Below are 17,175 nucleotides of genomic sequence, written 5' to 3'. Positions count from 1 at the left end.
GTAGGCGGAGGGTGACTCAGCACCTTCCATGAAGTGTTCCTGAATGTGGGCTGGCTGGCAGGCTGCAGGAGGATGAGTCTCACACACACACACACACACACACACGGACCTTCTTTTTGTTGTTATCATGCTCTACACCCCACTTACAATTCCAGCCCTCAATGGGAGATGAGATATAGATCTCGGAGGTATACTCCTGTTTCCAAAGATGGCAGACGCAGGCCTGCAGCAGCGGAGCTTCGCTAGAGCAGCTTTTAATCGGCCTGTGATGAATCGGTTGCAAATGTGAGGCTCTCAGATGGATGGAGAGCGAAAACAATCCTGATTACTGACATTTACAGCAGTGCAGACGCCTGCCGCTCCGCTCCTGTCAACCAGAGAGTGACAGGAGGCTAACAGCGGAGCAGCATTTAAGCAAACAGAGGATAACCCATTGGCTAAACCGCCATTGTTTCACTCCCGCTGCTGGCACGTGCGCGGGTTTGTGTGTTTTCTAATGCACTAATTTGTTTTAGTTTATGTCTCAGGAGGCTGTGTAGCGGAGACGAGACTCTTCCCCACTGTCTCCAGTCCTCATGTCATCACTGACATAATGATTGCAGAGGTGCACTTAGAGGCTGGAGCTGTTCTAGCCAGAGCGTTTTAGACCTCTGACCCCACTTTTAGTTTTCAAACAGCCCTAACGGCAGCCGAGTTGGGTTTTTTATGGCTGTGAGAAATCTGCAACCGGGTAAACACAGTGATTCATAGCACTTAACCTCACATTTCGCATGTCTTGTGTTTAAAATTCCCATATGTGCATTGTTTGTCGCAACAGTGGGTAAATGTGTGTGTGTGTGTGTGTGTCTGTGTGTGTGTGTGTGTGTGTGTGTGTGTGTGTGTGTGTGTTGGTTTTAGGCTTTATGTTTCTGTCGGCCTCATGGGGAAAATAAGGTTAATGTCAAGCGCTTCACCGGATTACTCCGATGCAGCAGGTTTTTCATCTGCCCCATCTAATGAACAGCTTGTAATCAAATCCACATCCAGATAATGCACCCCGCCCGCCCGCCCGCCCGTCCGCGGTGCTTCATTTGTGGGTCCACGACATACGACGTCACGCAACTACACAAATATAGATTTTAGCAACAAACAAAGGCACCAGTGTTGCTATCTGCTGCGATTTCCAGCGCTCACTCCGGTGGTTGTCACAGCGCGAGCCATTTCATTATGACTCTTGACGTCCAAATAAGTTTAGGCAGCACTCGCGCGTGTAGCCCCACGTGCACCCTTCTTTGTGCAGCGCCAGTGAATGGACATGACTCTCGTAGCTTCGACATGGATGTCGGCCTTGTAATCCAATCACGGGGCCACTAAATCAAATTAGAGAGAGCAGCTAAGAGATGGGTGTGTCTGCGGAGTCAGAGAGACGGAGCTGGGCTCCCTGCCTGGAATCACTATTACAGAGATTGTCAAGTACCTCGGCAACGGCAGCCATGTTGGCCCGGCAGATGCAAAGGATGAGGTCTGAAAAGAATGTTTGCGAACTATCCGAAACGCGCACAGCGGCTTCAGCTGACACCACCACCACTTTAAGAAGATATTGAACTGTCTTGGGACAAGAGATTCAAATGAATACAGCTTGAAAGAACTATCATAAGGCAACAATGCGACACCTTTCTGAAAGACTTTAGCTCCTGTCACACCAACAGGTGCAGATACAGGAAATATGATTGAATCTCCATTTAGCACTTTGGAGATGGGACACAGATGTCACTCGTGTGGTAAAATGCCCCCTTGTCACCAAGTTCTCATCTAAAAAGCCCCAGAGTACAATTATCTCACTCCACATTTCTTCTAAAAGGCTCTTAGAAGCTGGTGGTTCCTCTCTAATGTTAGCTGCTGCGGTGCCGCTGAATAAGGTTAGCGCTGCCCGCGTGCATTCAGACGAGGTTAGCAACGGCAACACGCGCATTGGTAATCATGACATTTGTTCTCTGCTGAATGCTGACGTCGATGCTAACCCGGTTCCATCAATGCTAACGCTATCCTTAAAATTGAATTGATTTGCAGGAGGACGTCCACAATAACCCCTAGAGCGCATGTGAGAGGCAACAGCTGAATCTTGAGTGTCGTTGCTTCCTTATGACGCAAAGAAATATAAAAAAAAAAGCATCCTCGTTTCTCGGCACGGTGAAAATTATCTCAATTCAGAAGCGTCTTTGTTGACTAAAAAAAAAATCAAGACCGTATTCACTCCATACGTAGCAGCGATATAAAGTGGTTTGTCAGAGCAGTCACATGCATGACGTTTCTGTGCCTCTTTATGGAAAGATGGGCCTTTTATTAGCTAATGTACATGTTCATCCCAGGAGGGTGGGTTGTATCAAGCTGTTTGAAGCGTAGCATTCATCTGTGTCTGCACAGCACTCGTGCACACGCTGGTGCGCTCGCACTTGCATATGCAGATGCTGCAGAATGGCTTATTTGCTGTCTGTAAAAGATCTAACAGCCTTGGCCGATTCTAATGAACCAATTATAGTCGCTCCCACTTCTTTCCTTTCATTTGATATTGAGATTCATACTGCAAGCTAAGCTGCTTTTCTTTATTGCATTTCATTAACTTGTCCAAAACAATGTTTGAAGTCCAAATCAGCCATTTGCGAGCGTAGCCCTTTGTTAAAATGTGACCCTGACTGGAAATTAACAAACTAGAACCAGAGGCTAGATTTACTGTTCACATCAGCATAATGGCTCGCGGTCACGAGTGCTGCTATTCTAATAGCACAGTTTTGCTCCCTTATTTAATTGGTACAAATGAAGTTTAGCATTGCTTTATACTGCAGGATCTCTCTTATTTGCCTGGAGGATTTACAGTGTTTCTACCTGTTAATTGTCTGTTTATTGCAGCAGTAATGGTGCTTTTGGCCGTAATAATAATTTACACCAGCGTCCGAAGCTTTAAAACACGCGGAGAATTCCCGCTTAGCGACTTTAGCCGGTCGAGCCCTGTCTTCTCTACAGTGCAGAGGAAGAGAAGCCACGTGGAAACCCGCGAGTGCTGTGATGAAGGGTGGCATTTTGCAGATTGATGGGGAAGAAGTGGTGGAGTTTTCATGGACTGCTGGCGGCGGCATGATCTGTAAAGGTCCCCATTCATCCATGTCCCGGACACACTCGTCATGGCTGTTCTGCCACCAACGGCCGTCTTTGAGTGGTGGCACGTCTCATGATTCATTTATTGTCTTTCAAATGTGCGGCTACACCCCAGCACAGGGCACCGCCATCGCCATCGTGTCCTGTCCTTCACTGCTGATAGTGAAGGACTTTGGCTCACTATAGGAGCCTAAATGTTCAGCGGAGTGGCTGAAAACTCTCGTCGCAAGCAGATTTATGTGAGCGGGGGAATTTGACTCTGGAAAAAGGTCCTCCTCAACACTGACAGCCGTCCATTTGTCCTTGCATCATCGTGGGTAACGTGAGGACGCCTCTTTTGCCACATGGATTTTATAGCGCGACGTCCAACTGTGACCCTGCTTCAGCTGTCTGAGCCGGTCCTGTGCAGCGGGACTGTTATGAGTTCTACCGTCAACAGTGTGGCTCCATTGTGAGACTTTCAAAGGCAAACGTGCAACACGTAAATAATCGGAACCTCCTCTCCTGCGCACACACTCACACACGTGTGGCGTACACATCCAACCCTAAATGAGACAGATGGCTAACGGCTGGCAGAGGAACCAAACCATGCGCGTCATCTTCAGGTGTAATGGTGCAGTTAATGGTTCTGCCTTGCTTGAATGCTGTACAGTATTGTATAAATTACAATGTGTGCATTATTGGTTAGCATGAGAGACACAAGAGTTTGTCTCACTTTAAGTTGATGCTCATTAACTGCGTCTCCGGGGTGATGTGAGAATCAGCTGGGTTGAACTTGAAAGTTTTGCCCTGAAACTTGGTCTGTGTTTTTTAAGGTGACCTGATTGGATGAGCTGATTGTTGATGCAGCGCTGAGCTTCAAGACTGATTTATAGCGTCCAGACCTCAATGTGGGGAGATCCAGCAGCATGTCCTGGGAGAAAACCTCTCTCTCTCTCACCATCTCCCTCTGTGTGTGTGGGTGTGCATGTGTGTGTGTCTGTGTGCACTCATCACTGTATTATGTTTGAGAAAGATCAGATGGACAAACCTCTCCTGAGTTTATTGATTTGTCCCATTCCATCCTCCTCTGGGGGAAATACATCAGACCGATACCTATGTGTGGGTGTGTGTGTGTGTGTGTGTGTAACCCTACACGAACAGCACCATGGGATGTATTATGTTGTTTGTTGCTCTTGGCGATTCCTCTGAGACTGCACGAGGCACTGGGATTATTCCAGATGGACAGTTTCACATCACCTGATCTCTCTCTCTCTCTCTCTCTCTCTCTCTCTCCTCTCTCTCTCTCTCTCTCTCTCTCTCTCTCTGCGAGTGTGTGACAAATATATTTTAGAGTTTTCCTTCAGTGTGGGAATCTTTGTTGAGTGTCTTTAAAGTTTCCTTCCAAAGCAGGAAGCAGGGCTGTGACCTGTGCCTGCAAACCTCTCGTTCCTTTTTCACAAACACACTCGAGCAAAACCACAACCGCCGTTATCCTCTGATGTTGGACCTCATCGAGGTATTTAGAACTCTGGCTTTAGTCGGTCATTTAAATATTTTCATTTGTGCTGAGGAGGAGGAGCAAGGTGGGGTCAAATGTTCCCACTAAGCGTCACCAGAACAAGTTGGACAAGTTCTGACTGGAGAAAGAGAGGAGCAAAGAGAGGAGCAGAGAGAGGAAGAGAGAGAGGAAGAGGGAGAGGAAGAGGAGAAGGACAGACCAGTGGATCGTGTCTAGTTGTAGGAGCAGGTCAACGATCGGCGACATTAGCGAGGAGATCGAGACCTTCAGTCAGAGTCAGAAGGAAAAAAAGAACCCTGGGGAAGTGAAGTAAGGAACCAGACAGTTGCAACGTTGTGACGGAGGAAAAAACATCCAGGCTGCTGCGGGAAAAACACTTGAAAGAAAAAAATGTGCAGAACCTGCTGAACTGGAGGAAGAAAAAAAACAGAATCCTGCAAAGAACAGAGAAGATTCAGAACTTTCCAACCATTCCTGCAGATCCTAGAGGCTCAGGAGGGTAATGGTGACGCCCAGGAGAGACGGGGGACGTAAGGACGAACCCAGACTGGGCTCTGAAATCAGGACGGTGTCTTTAATACTGACAACATCTCTGTCAATACACCTGCTCACTCAGTCCCAGCTGATTGCGTAAGAGCAGGTTTATCTTCCAATCTGAGGAATTCCTCGGGAGGAAAAGGGCTATTTTTACTCCTGTGGGATCCGGTCAATAAGCCGAGAGGTCGGGGACCGGAGGTCAGGCGTGCGGTGTCAGCTGCGTTCTGGCTCGCCTTTGGCCAGGCTCCTGTAAACGCTGCGCAGAGGTCACATCTGTAATTGTTGCCGCGGCGCCAGGGCTGCTCGACGGATGGGGAGCTGATTTGCGATCAGACGGGGGATGATTTATTGAGCTCGGAAGGCTAAAGGCTGGAAGGGGGAAAGGTGAGGTAATTGGTTGTAAATGACAGATTTGGGGGTCTGGAATGTGGACCTATAGGTTTCAGATAAGGTTGCCATTTTCCCCCCGAGACAGCAGAGGATCACGTTTACAGACGGCTTTTCACCCAGAAAAAGGTCATTTCATCATCTATTATTGAAGCAGCTAATTCTTATTATCCTCGTTTGCTAACACAACTCATTAAATATGTCTGCATGGACGGTCCGCATCTGATTGCCATAAATCATCGGGATATTTTGTCAGTATGATTTTGACCGTAACGCTCAGCTAAAGACACCGAAACAGAAATCCGAGCTCCGGAATAAATGCCTCTTATTTCTATTTCCCATTTGATGTCTATAAATTGTAGCAGATGCAGTTTCCCTGCAAACAGGTGAAAAGGAAATGCTTGTGTTATCCTTGTAAAAAAACATGTTCCTGAATACGGAAAAGGAAATCAGGAGCGCAGTAATAAAACTAGACGAACAAGCTCGGAAACCCGGGAAAAGAGTGTTTCAAACGCTGAGAAATGAAGCTACAAGGAAAAGCTTTTCTGTCTTTCCGGGAGCACCTGCAAACACGTTTTAATCGATATATCTGCGTGTTTCCAGTGGTCCTTTCCTCCGTTTACTCAGTTTGGGATTTATTTGCTCTCAGACTGACTGTTGATAGCAGCTAATGCGTTAGCCGCTCCGCTGCTCTCTTGTGCCAGACGTTGCCAGGAAGTTTAATTTGCACCTCATCTCTTGAAACACATAAACAACGGCGATTGAGGTCTCATTCGGCAGAGTAAACCCTCTGGGAGGGAAAGGGGGGGGGGGGGGGGGTCCTCTCCCACATGGTGCTTTGAGAGTGTGAAAAGGGTGAGAAAAATAAGAATTGAACCATTAGTGGGAGAAACCCCGGAGGGTTGATGGGCAAGACTATATGGTTGTGTGTTTATTTAGAAATCAGCCGCTTCGTTTTTGGATCCTCGCCCCAAAGATGCGGCGCAGATTAAAAATGACAGCGATTCTTCTGAGGTTAAGCCGCACGGGCAGAACTGTGGGCCAAACAGCCAGCAATAAAAAAGACAATTTTGTTGCTAATGCGGGGGATTGGGCCTTGGTGACAATCTCTATAAAAAGACAAACCCTCAGTCCTCCGTCCCAAAGCCGCTCCGCTTCCTCTTCATACATATACATAGCTGCTAAAGAGGTGGTTCATGAATACCATCAGAGCCCAGCTCCGAGTATTGTCTGTATTCCTACGTGAGCGCGTTTGAGAATGTGGGCTGCGTCTCATCATAAATGCCGCTGCTGAGCCGCACGTGTGCAGAGCTGCTGTGCGCCCTCCTCGCCGCCGTCCCCACACAGCTAACAGTGGCTCCGCGCTAGCGGCCTGCTCAGGTGGCGTCACGTAAGGGCTTGTTGATCTCTGCGTGTCAGCATGTTGGAGCCAAATCTGAGACTGAAACTGAGGAAAGGATCCCCTGCTGGGGCACACGTGCCTTTTAATGAAATGTTAGTCGTTCCAGCGTTCTGCAGTCAGCCCGCGTGTGAGTCTTTATTAGAACTGACTCTGTATTGTGTACGCGTGTTCGACTGCAGCTGCCAGCCTTCGCTTTATTACATTTAGCTGTAACCGAGCAGCAGCACGTGTCCCAGCCTTTTTATTTCGCCGTGTGGGGCGTGCGCGCACCTCTGGCAGCTGTTCCCGAGCACGTTGTCTAATCATCTAATGTGTCACTCTTCACAATGAAACAGATTTCATGCTCCGCTCGCTGTCACTCTAGCAGGGAGCAGCAGCATCACTCAGCCTCGTCACTCAGCATTTTAATTGCGCTCTTTTCGAGGTGTTCTTGGGGTTTCCTGGTGATATCGAAGCCGCTACGTCAGTCCGATTCACCAAAGAAATGCATGAATAAATACGCGGGTTTTACATGGTGTGTTTGCCGTTAGCAACCGTGACAACCAGGCTGTGTTGACCCCCAACCCTGTGTGACCCTAACAAGCCCTCAAATTCCTTTTGTCTCTTGATTTCAACGGAGGAGCCAAAAGCTCATCGGAAGCTTTGGCGTGTCACAGAGTCAGAGCAGCATTTGGCACATGACTCACATCTCTTGATGTGGTGCTTCTGAACACCTCTATCCTGACAGCGCGCACTCCCAACGTCGGCGTGTGTGAAGCGGAATGCGGCCATAAATCATCTGTTTTAGCCCGGGCTGCAGGAGGCGCCGCTCACGGATGCAGCAGTGTGATGCCATTCTGTCAGGACTGTTTTATGATGCGACTAAACCTACGGCCTGTTAGTTTTTAATTAAGTGGGCCATCAGCAGACTTGATAATGACACTGACTGGATTACTGCCGGGGCACTGCTCAGGCTCGAGCGGCGAGCAGGTCGGCAGCGTGTCGGCCGAGGCGCTGCTCTCTGACAGACCTCACTCTCTCAAATATATTACTCTAGGTGTTGCGCAGTGCAAATTAAAATTGATTACACCGTCCTGCCTGGTGCCCTCCAGTAATAGTTTCTCTCTCTCCCTACTTGCACAGACATTTCCTTCATTTTTAATAACTTTATGCATAAATGCCTGCGATTGACTCTTCTCCCTTAGCAACAAGTATGTTGGCCAACCACCTGATCAGAGGCGTCTCACATCCACACGCGGCCGACACACCCCGGCTCCTCAGCATGACCTTATTACCGGAAATGACACCTCCAAAAACGGCCTTGCAGTGCTCCTGTAACGACCGCTGGTACCCAACACGGAGAGGATGTCATACGAAGTGAAAGGATGGGATAGAAAGGACTGAAGGGAGAGTCACTGGGATTGATTTTTGGTAAACGGAGAAAAGAAGCGCAGCGGCGTCCAGTAAATGGACTGTAGCCTAAATAGACTGGTAAATCATGGCGGGGAGGCCCTGACCGCAGCCTCTGTCAGCAGCTTTGACCACCTGTATCTCCGAGCCCCTCTGTCAACGTGTCAGCCCGTAGATTGATGCGCCAAACATTTTTTCCCTCCGAGCCGGAGCTGCTCCGTTTTTTTCTGCTCTTGTCTTTCAGTTCCCATCCCATCGTCCAAATGCAGCATTCCACAGTGCGCACTGTTTACGGCTTCACGCTCACGCTTTGATTTGTTTCTTCATGCCAGCAGTCGGGAGCGTGTCCAAGCGTTCGTCTCTTTGGCGTGTGTGCGTGTGTGTGTGTATCCTACCGGCACACATCCTTGTGTGTCCCCCTACCTGCCCAGGCTTGGGATTAAATGTCAGTCTTGTAGATTGATGTTCTCTCTGATAGAACGCCACAGCAGGAATGAATCCATTGCAGAGCACAGATGTGAAAAAAGGACCCACTGGAAAGCAAAAACCTGAAATATCAAGTTCAGAAAGCCTTGTGAATCTTTTTTATAAGCTGTGGAGCGTGCAGACTGTTGATAGTCCATATTCAGGAAAGGATGAGGTTCTATGAAGGCACATCAGCACTAAAGGGCAAAAGGTTAAATGTTTCCTTTTCCAGCACTCGGCGAGGTCACACTTTGCTAATGCAGCGTGCGCGGCTGGCAGCGCGCCACACAGAAAGGGCACGCTTCCATAGCTGCAGCAGCCTGGGGGGAGCAGGGAGGGGGAGCAGGGAGGGGGAGCAGGGAGGGCTGGAGTGTGTTTGGACATTTCTATAAGAATCGGTGGCAGGGGTGTGTGTGCGTGCGTATGCAGAAAAGAGAATGTGTAAGTGAATAAAAGCGGCGGAAGGGACGGGATGATGCTGAGGGCTTCTGATGCACTTCTGGCACTCGTCCGTTTTTGTTTTTGAGAGCACATTTATCATAATTTCCTCTCTAACTGACCCGGGCCCGCGGCGGCGTCCGCAGCACGCTGCACCACTACGCCGCCGTCTCTCACCACAGCTCGCGCATGCTTTCATTTTTGGTTCCCGTGTAGCACAAACAAGTTTCTCATAGTTATCTGTTTTTCTTCGTTTAAATTCGACAGTTAAATTGGCAAAAAGATGTTATCATTCAATCTAGATTCAAGCCTTTGCTGCTTTGTTGAGGTTTGAAGGCAACAGTTTCAGTCGTTTGAAATTAGATTGTGCAAGAAGTCATGACAATAGGACTTTATTGACACCAATCCCATCTTTCTCTCCGTTGCTCTCCCCGGGAGCAGCTGGAAGAGGTCAGCACTGTCTTATTACTCTTTCTTTTCCTGTTCTGCACTGAGAAAGATATGGAGCAAGTGCTGTTAATATGCCATGGGTGACACAAAAAGATCCCCGGGAGTCATTAAACGATCTCTCTTGACGCTCTCCCCCTTAAATAATGGTTTAAAATGAAGGAAAAAGTCGATCTGGGGGGAATTTCACGGTAGCAGGGAGCAGCACAAGTGTGTTTGAGCATACCCAGGAAGAGCCCCACAGTTATACCAGATTTCCTATTTCTGGGGTGGAAATAAAAAGAAGATTTACATGCTACATTTTGGAGCATTAAGACGGAGCTGGTCATGCTGGAGGATGTAATTCATTTCACAAAGTCTCATATTGTCTGGACTCTGGAGTGCGGATGTGGCCTCCACAAATCCCCCGGACGTGGAGCGGTTCTTAGCGGAGGCGCTGTCCTTGGTGCTGAACTCACAGGAGATTTGAGGGAGACGCAAGATTGAAGTTGTTTCTATGGGTTTTCCTCCCATAACCCGAGGCGATAAACACGCTGCGCGGGACATCACGTGATCTGCGTCCCACTTTTCATGGCTTTGTGGCTGAAGAACCTTTTTTCCCCTCGTAATTAATGATTTCCTTATTCGCCGACACCTACAAGCATTTCCACAATGAAGCAACATAACAGTTGATGCAACTATAGAAGCAATAATGGCACCAGGACGCTGCTGTAACACATGACACGACACTGGGGCCGAGGTTTGATTGTTTCTGACTGCAAAAGCATCTGCTTCTCAGAGAGGTGTTGGTTTTTATGACCAGAAGGCCCCGGTGACTTACTACAATCCCACTGTGTACTCTAAAATAGCCTACATGTGCCTTTCAAAAATATTTATCAGCAGGAGACAAAAGTCTGGGAATCGGTTGGGAGTAAACAGACGGTAAAGAGAAGACAGAAGGCTGGGAAATGTCTTGTCTTTCCAGTAATGGTAGCTTCCATCACACTGAGCCAGGCCTCCAGCAACTATAGCTGAGGATCTACATCCAATGCAACGCATAGAGTCTCTCTCTCACTCTCTCTCTCTCTCTCTCTCTCTCTCACACACACACACACACACACACACACACACACACACACACACACACACACACACCACACACACACACACACACACACACACACACACACACCACACACACACACACAGGGGCTGTAAAAGAGAGAGTTGCTCCTGTGTTAAAGTCACACTCATTAGAATAGAATGGAGCTCATTTTGAAACAGGCTAATTACCAGCCTTGTTAAGACCCCAGCGTCTCTCCTGCTGAGGAGGATACGTGCACACACACACACGTACACACACACACAGGCTTAAAGTCACTGATCCGATCTTTGTTTTTTGTTTTCAAGGAGACCGTCAGAGACACAGCTGGTGTTGCTTTCATCAGAACGCCATACATGACTGTGAGTATGTTACGTAACGACCTTTATTTATTAATCCAAGTGTTACAGATGGTGAGACTCTACTGGTGAGCTTTAGCACTGGGATGAGAGGCAGTTGGGATTTCTGTCAGGCTCTCCTCTGCCCGACCCTGTCTAAACTGCACTAATACGCACATGCAAATGATTAATTATGGAGTATTACAAAACACGTTGCAGTTAGAAAAGGCTCTTGTCATGGAGGGGAGGAACACTGAGGTTTTTATGAGGGCGTAAAAACACTTTCTGAGTTGATTAAAAGTAAAAAAACCAAAACAAACCACTGCTTATGAAGTGATTAGAAAAAAATACATCTTTACACATCAGCTATGTTAAGTTGCCTCAGATAATTTCAGGCTTATTCCTCAAAGGAGTTTCCAGGCCAGATGCTTAAAGCTAAATGGATATGAATTCATTGACACTCTCCCCTTTATATCTAAATGGTAAACAGCAGCATTGCAACTATTTATAAAGTATTGAAATAATGTGGACAACAGAATGATGCCTTTCAAATGCATGAAAGAAACACACAACTTCCTTCTGCGGATTTGTTTTCTTAAAAATCGTAATTGGGTGTTAATATAACTGTTTACATTCACGTGGAGATCAGAGGTATGTTAACATTACAAGTCATACAGTTTAAAATCAGACTCACACTAATAATTATGTTTTTTATGCAGCGTTGTAGTGCGTTCAGATGTGTACACTGATGCTAACATCCTGTCTGGGGCCAGAAAATACGGACTCTGCTGTCATCACGCAGCTCAACTATGGGTAGTTTACAAATTAGCCATAAACGTGTGTCAGAAACCAGTGACTGTGCACGCTGTCCATGAGAGCCTCGACGGGCTCCACTGGGCTGTCGAGCCATAATAACTTTTAGCATTTGCTATCGCCCTATGAGATGGGAGAGTTCAATGTTTAATGTTTTGCAAGTATTGATGCAAAAAGCCATGTTGAGGTGGCGGCTCAGAGGTGGGCCGACGGGCGTCCGCCTTTAATAGGAGGCCGGAGCTGAGAACTGTGCTGGGATCAATGATCCAGATCTTATTCAGATCCCAATTATAGCTATTTCTAATCAATTGGCTCCTCATCACTGGGAAAGTAGAAGACTTTGTCTGATCAATGGCCACACAGAGAGAGAGAGAGAGAGCGAGAGAGAGAGAGAGAGAGAGAGAGAGAGAGAGAGAAGAGAGAGAGAGAGATGAGAGAGAGAGAGAGAGAGAGAGAGAGAGAGAGATGCACCCATAAACACACAGTTGCTTTATGGAGGGCAAACACATGCAGATGGGAGCAGAAGCATCCAAAGGCTCACTCAGGCTGAGCAGCTTCTGCATTATTTCATGGTCCGTAGAGTCAACTGATCTGAGGATAAAATGATGAGTGCAGGAATCTTTCAGGTCATTATTTTCCTCACTCAAAGCCTTTTTGCAATTTATTTGGTGAGGGATTTGTCCTTGGATGTGCTTCTGTGAGGTTGGTTTTAATCTCAAAACTGAGGCCAGGTGCAGCACACGTACAGGCATTTTCAGAGATTTATATTTGGAGGTTTTTTGTGCTCTGCCAGTTGGGAACTTATTCCAATCTCCCCAGAACTCTGTCTACTTGTTTCAGTTTATGTTAGATAAATATGGGTTCTTTATATCTATATGCTGTTCTATATAGTGAACTCACAGCAGCCATAAACTGCATTTATTTTTTCACTAGGAATTTTTTTCAAGACCAAATATTTTCTCAAACATACAAAAGTAACGAAGGAGACCACTAGCGATATATCATATATTAGCACAAGTACACTTTCTGGAAGGAATAACATTACTTAAAGTATAATTCAAGAGACTTCAGCATTAGCAAACTGTAAAAAAGCAACACAAATACCAAAGAATCAGTTCTGGATTGGATTGTAAAGTCTATTGTGATTAAAGAATGCAGGATATTTGTATGTATGTTGGCTTAATGATTCTGAGGAAAAGTGTTGAGCAAAGGATGACCTGAAGTCTGTCCGAGGGGCTGACAGCCTTGCACTGGAGCCATGCTCTTTCCCAGAATGCATCTGCGTCTATATATTTGCTTTGTTTGGAGGCTTTGGTTCGTGTTGTTGACTTATTTTCTGCATCAGAAACAACCTCAGTGGCAATTGGGAAGGGATTAATTTTATGCAAATGTATGCAAATAACTGTGACACAAAACTCCATCCACAACTGTTCTATGCAAATGATGTTTGCCAAACAGGCACATTGGAAAGACCCATATCCCCCCCCCCACCTCTCATCCATCCCACCCCTGAGCACTTCTTCTCAAACCTTCCAGTTGAGCCTTGTCTCCTTGGCAAGAAACAGCCATGTGCTTTTTTTAGTCATTTCCCAGTCTCCCCCCTTTTAGTCTCCTTTAATCCCCTCTCCACCCTTTTCTCTCACTTGGCCAGCCACTTTGCCACCAGGTTCGTTCACCCTCGTCTCAGGAAGTGCACCCCCCACCCCCCACCCCCTCGGTAATCCTGCTCTTCATTCCTCCCCCCACTCTCATCCTTCTGTGTGCTGCATGGATGTTAGTGGTGTGAGGAGACACTAATGGGGCTTGAGGAAAACATTGTCATAGTGCCTGGAAAGCACAGAGCCGGGAGCCGTCCAGGAGGCAGCCGGAAAGGCCTGACATTAGATTTGCTAATGGAAGGTTAACAGAACAGCGACGACTGGATGGAGAGAGGAAACACAAGGACTAGAGAAGATAAAGAGGATGACAGGGACTCCAGCGGCAGAATGGAGGGTGGGCAGAGGGGACGAGAGCGAGCTTGACACAGAAAAAGAGGCAGATACAGGCAGTTTCAGGGGAGATGGCGAGTGATCTCATCCTCTCTTGGCTCATGCCATCACTTGGGGAAGAGGAAAAATTGGTGTGTGCTTCCTGCATCGATGTGCCAATCCTCTTTTCTGGTTTCAAGAAGAGATTGTGGCACCAGGCGTGACGCTGCCCTTCAAAGGCAAGGGGAAGCGTGTGTGTGTGTGTGTGTTTGACTATAAAGGAATTCATGCTAGCCTTCCACCCCCATCCCTGATTTCCTTGACAGCCCCAATGACATACACTGCTACCATCACAGCGGACGAGCGCGGCCTCAGACAACTCAGCCATCCATGGATTTCTGCTCATTTGTAGTAGCACCAGCACTAGTGTCATTACTCCAAAATCTCAGTTTGACAGATTTAAACTTTTAGAGCATGTGTGAATCAACAAAACAGCGAGAGTGTGGCACGTGTGAAGCGTGTAACACTGCAGCCCGGTCACGGGACATGGGCTGAGGGGAAGCAGCCAGTGACAGTCCCCCCCCTAAATGGCATTTTTGACTAATTTGCCTTTCTCTGCCACTAGTGCAAGCAGTGCAATCCAGCTCCGTAATAATTCTATGCAGAGCAATACTGGCGGTGACTGTTATGGATGAATTGGGTGTACGGCTCCCTGCATCTGCCTGTGTGCCTGTCACAGTCATTTAGCCAGTATTTGTTTCTGCTGGAAGGAACCTAAGAAGAAGGAGGAAGGGAGACTGGTCTCAGACATGCATCATCAGCGGTTTTGCTGACCAGGCGCATGGCTGACTTTGTTTCCCATTAGGAAGGAAGCACAGTATCAGGGCAGCCTGGGGTGATAGAAGATGACAGAAGCCAATGAACAAGGGTTTGTTTCAGTGGCATATCAGTAAACATGTTACTGAATGTTGGATTGTGTCCTGGGTCTTTTGTTGTTGTGTTTTCAGCTTTGATGGGAGTGGAACTTCTTGATTTTGCACCCTGCAAGGTGTGAGCGATGCCTGAACAGAGCGTTACCACGCTCAGGTTAAACTGAGAGCGAGGACGTGCTTGGGAATGGATGCAATTCACGAGCAAAAGCTCCAAGAAATGACATCACAAAGATGCTGCCAACCAATATCCGACTTTGAAAACATTTGATTTAGTGGCGCTTTTGCAGTAAGTACAATGATCCGCACGTGGTCCTGCTACTGAATGGAGCTCATTTCCATTTACCTTGGGTTTTCTTCTCCTTTTCCTAATGTTCTTTTACCTTGTTGCATCCAAATTCATTTCATTCATCCGTTGTTCATTTCAGCGTGCAGAACGACGGCCATCGACATTGCAACCCTCCAGGTTCCATCCTGTAACACACGCTGACAAAAGTGAGGGGAAAACTGAAACAGACATTCACCGACGTGTGGATACCAGACAATACAGCTTTCTATAGCCTCACAATGGCGGGGCAGCTGGTGACAGCTATTGTGGTAGCGTTCAGACTCAGCAAGCCTCTGGCTCTGTTCTCTGCGTGCGCCTCGACTGTGTGAACACACTCCGGTGTCCCCCGCCGCTCTCATCTGTCATGGCGACAGAAGGCTGCTGTGCCGCCATGAGATGCTTTCCTTTGGTTGTGACAGACGCTTTCACTGTACATATGTTTGCGCGTTTCACGTCTTTGTCTCATACAACGAGGTGGCGTCTGAACCGCACGCCTGCAGCCAACGGCCCAGAGGAGCCTGCATTCACTGCAGACGCTGTAAACAAACATGGTTAGAACACACAACAACTGGGTTCTTCTCCCAAGAGCATAAATATTATTATTATTTTGTGGCACTTAAAAGTAGCCAGCCAGCCTTGCTATTCTTGAAACCTGATTTCCAATCCAGGCTCCGTCTTCTGGCTGTTGCAGTGTGGAGGCTACTGGAGTCAGCAGGTGGTGAGTGAGAGATGGTGGAAAGCTGATGGGAATTCAGGGACAAGAAGTAGGAATGGAGGAGACAGTGTGAGGACTTTGACTCCTGCAATTGTCAGAGGCTCTGCATTATTGATGTGCTGGCGATCCCACATTGTCACTGAGAATCTCAGTTTGTCACGCCATGCCTCATGTGCATGCGTGCATGCGCGTCTGCCACGCTAGTTTGTTGTCACTACACACGTCCCATGGCAAAGCCACCTGTCAACACCTTCATATCACGGGGAGATCAGTCAGTAAAGATGCTCTGACTGTTGCTCTGACCACATGGGATGCACACACACACACACACACACACACACACACAACACACACACACACCACGCACACCCACACACACCACACACACACACACACACACACACACCACACAACACACACACACACACACACACAGACTCCTCTGACTGAACGAGTGAGACTCGGCATTGTCAGTCTGCATCAGCTACATATAAGTTGAAGATGTAGAAGTGTACTGCATGATTTAGTGTGTGTGTTGTGTGTGTGTGTGTGTGTGTGTGTGTGTGTGTGTGTGTGTGTGTGTAGGTGGGTTTGCACGTGGTTGGATCACCTCTTTCTTTTTTTCTTTTCAAATACTGCAGTGTTTGATCAATATGTCAGTGCAGCATGTTTCACTTCATACTCACTGGCGCATTAAAGACTCAACAATGAGTGCAGGTTCAAATCAAATATCTCAAACATTCCATCCATGTTTCCACAGTAGCTCAGGACAGGCCAGCAGACTTCAATACACACCCTTTTATTCAGTGATATTATCCAGTTGTACTGGATGAAAGTGTACTGGAAATACAAAAAAGAGTAATTCAGGTCTCCTCACAGTTGTCATTCAAACATAGCTAAATGTAAAAAAGCTAACTGATCATGTGTGTATGAGAAAACGCCCATCAGCAGTGGTGGTGCCACTTCCTCCATGTCCTTTAGACTAGAGTATAATTAATGTAGACACGCTGCTATGCTTGAAAGTACTCTGATTACATATTTAAGAGTCGCTCCCTCCCTATGAGCTGAGTCACTTTAACATCAGTTTCCAGACTTATACAGTCAGCACCAACCTGTTGCTGTAAATTGGTGCATAAATTAGGTTAAAGCAGACCATAACGGCATCCTGCTGCAAACGGTTAGGGGTTTCTTAATGTCTTAAATGTCTTGTGGATTTTAGAGTCTCACTGTGGCTGTAGTGATGCAATGTTTAAATTTATTGGTGAGGGCTGTTGAGAGCTCCCTGCCTAACAATTTCACTTAAATG

General features: G+C 47.2%; 1 protein-coding gene across 4 annotated transcripts in view; it reads left to right on the top strand.

The window, feature by feature from the left end:
• The window catches only part of dab1a (DAB adaptor protein 1a), a 132,541-nt gene that overhangs the window by 35,455 nt on the left and 79,911 nt on the right, over window positions 1-17,175 (top strand). For 2 of the 4 annotated variants that reach the window (XM_057039062.1, XM_057039057.1), the window contains exon 2: window positions 11,088-11,141. The exons of the other annotated variants lie outside the window; for them this stretch is intronic. The gene's annotated coding sequence lies outside the window, so the exon portion shown is untranslated. The remainder of the gene's footprint in view (window positions 1-11,087; window positions 11,142-17,175) is intronic. 4 annotated transcript variants of the gene reach the window in all.

The sequence above is a fragment of the Takifugu flavidus genome, chromosome 7, assembly GCF_003711565.1.
Source record: "Takifugu flavidus isolate HTHZ2018 chromosome 7, ASM371156v2, whole genome shotgun sequence".
NCBI classification, from domain to species: Eukaryota; Metazoa; Chordata; class Actinopteri; order Tetraodontiformes; family Tetraodontidae; genus Takifugu; species Takifugu flavidus.
The sequence above is the reverse complement of the archived record's forward strand: the minus strand, read 5'-3'. Positions and strand labels throughout refer to the sequence as shown.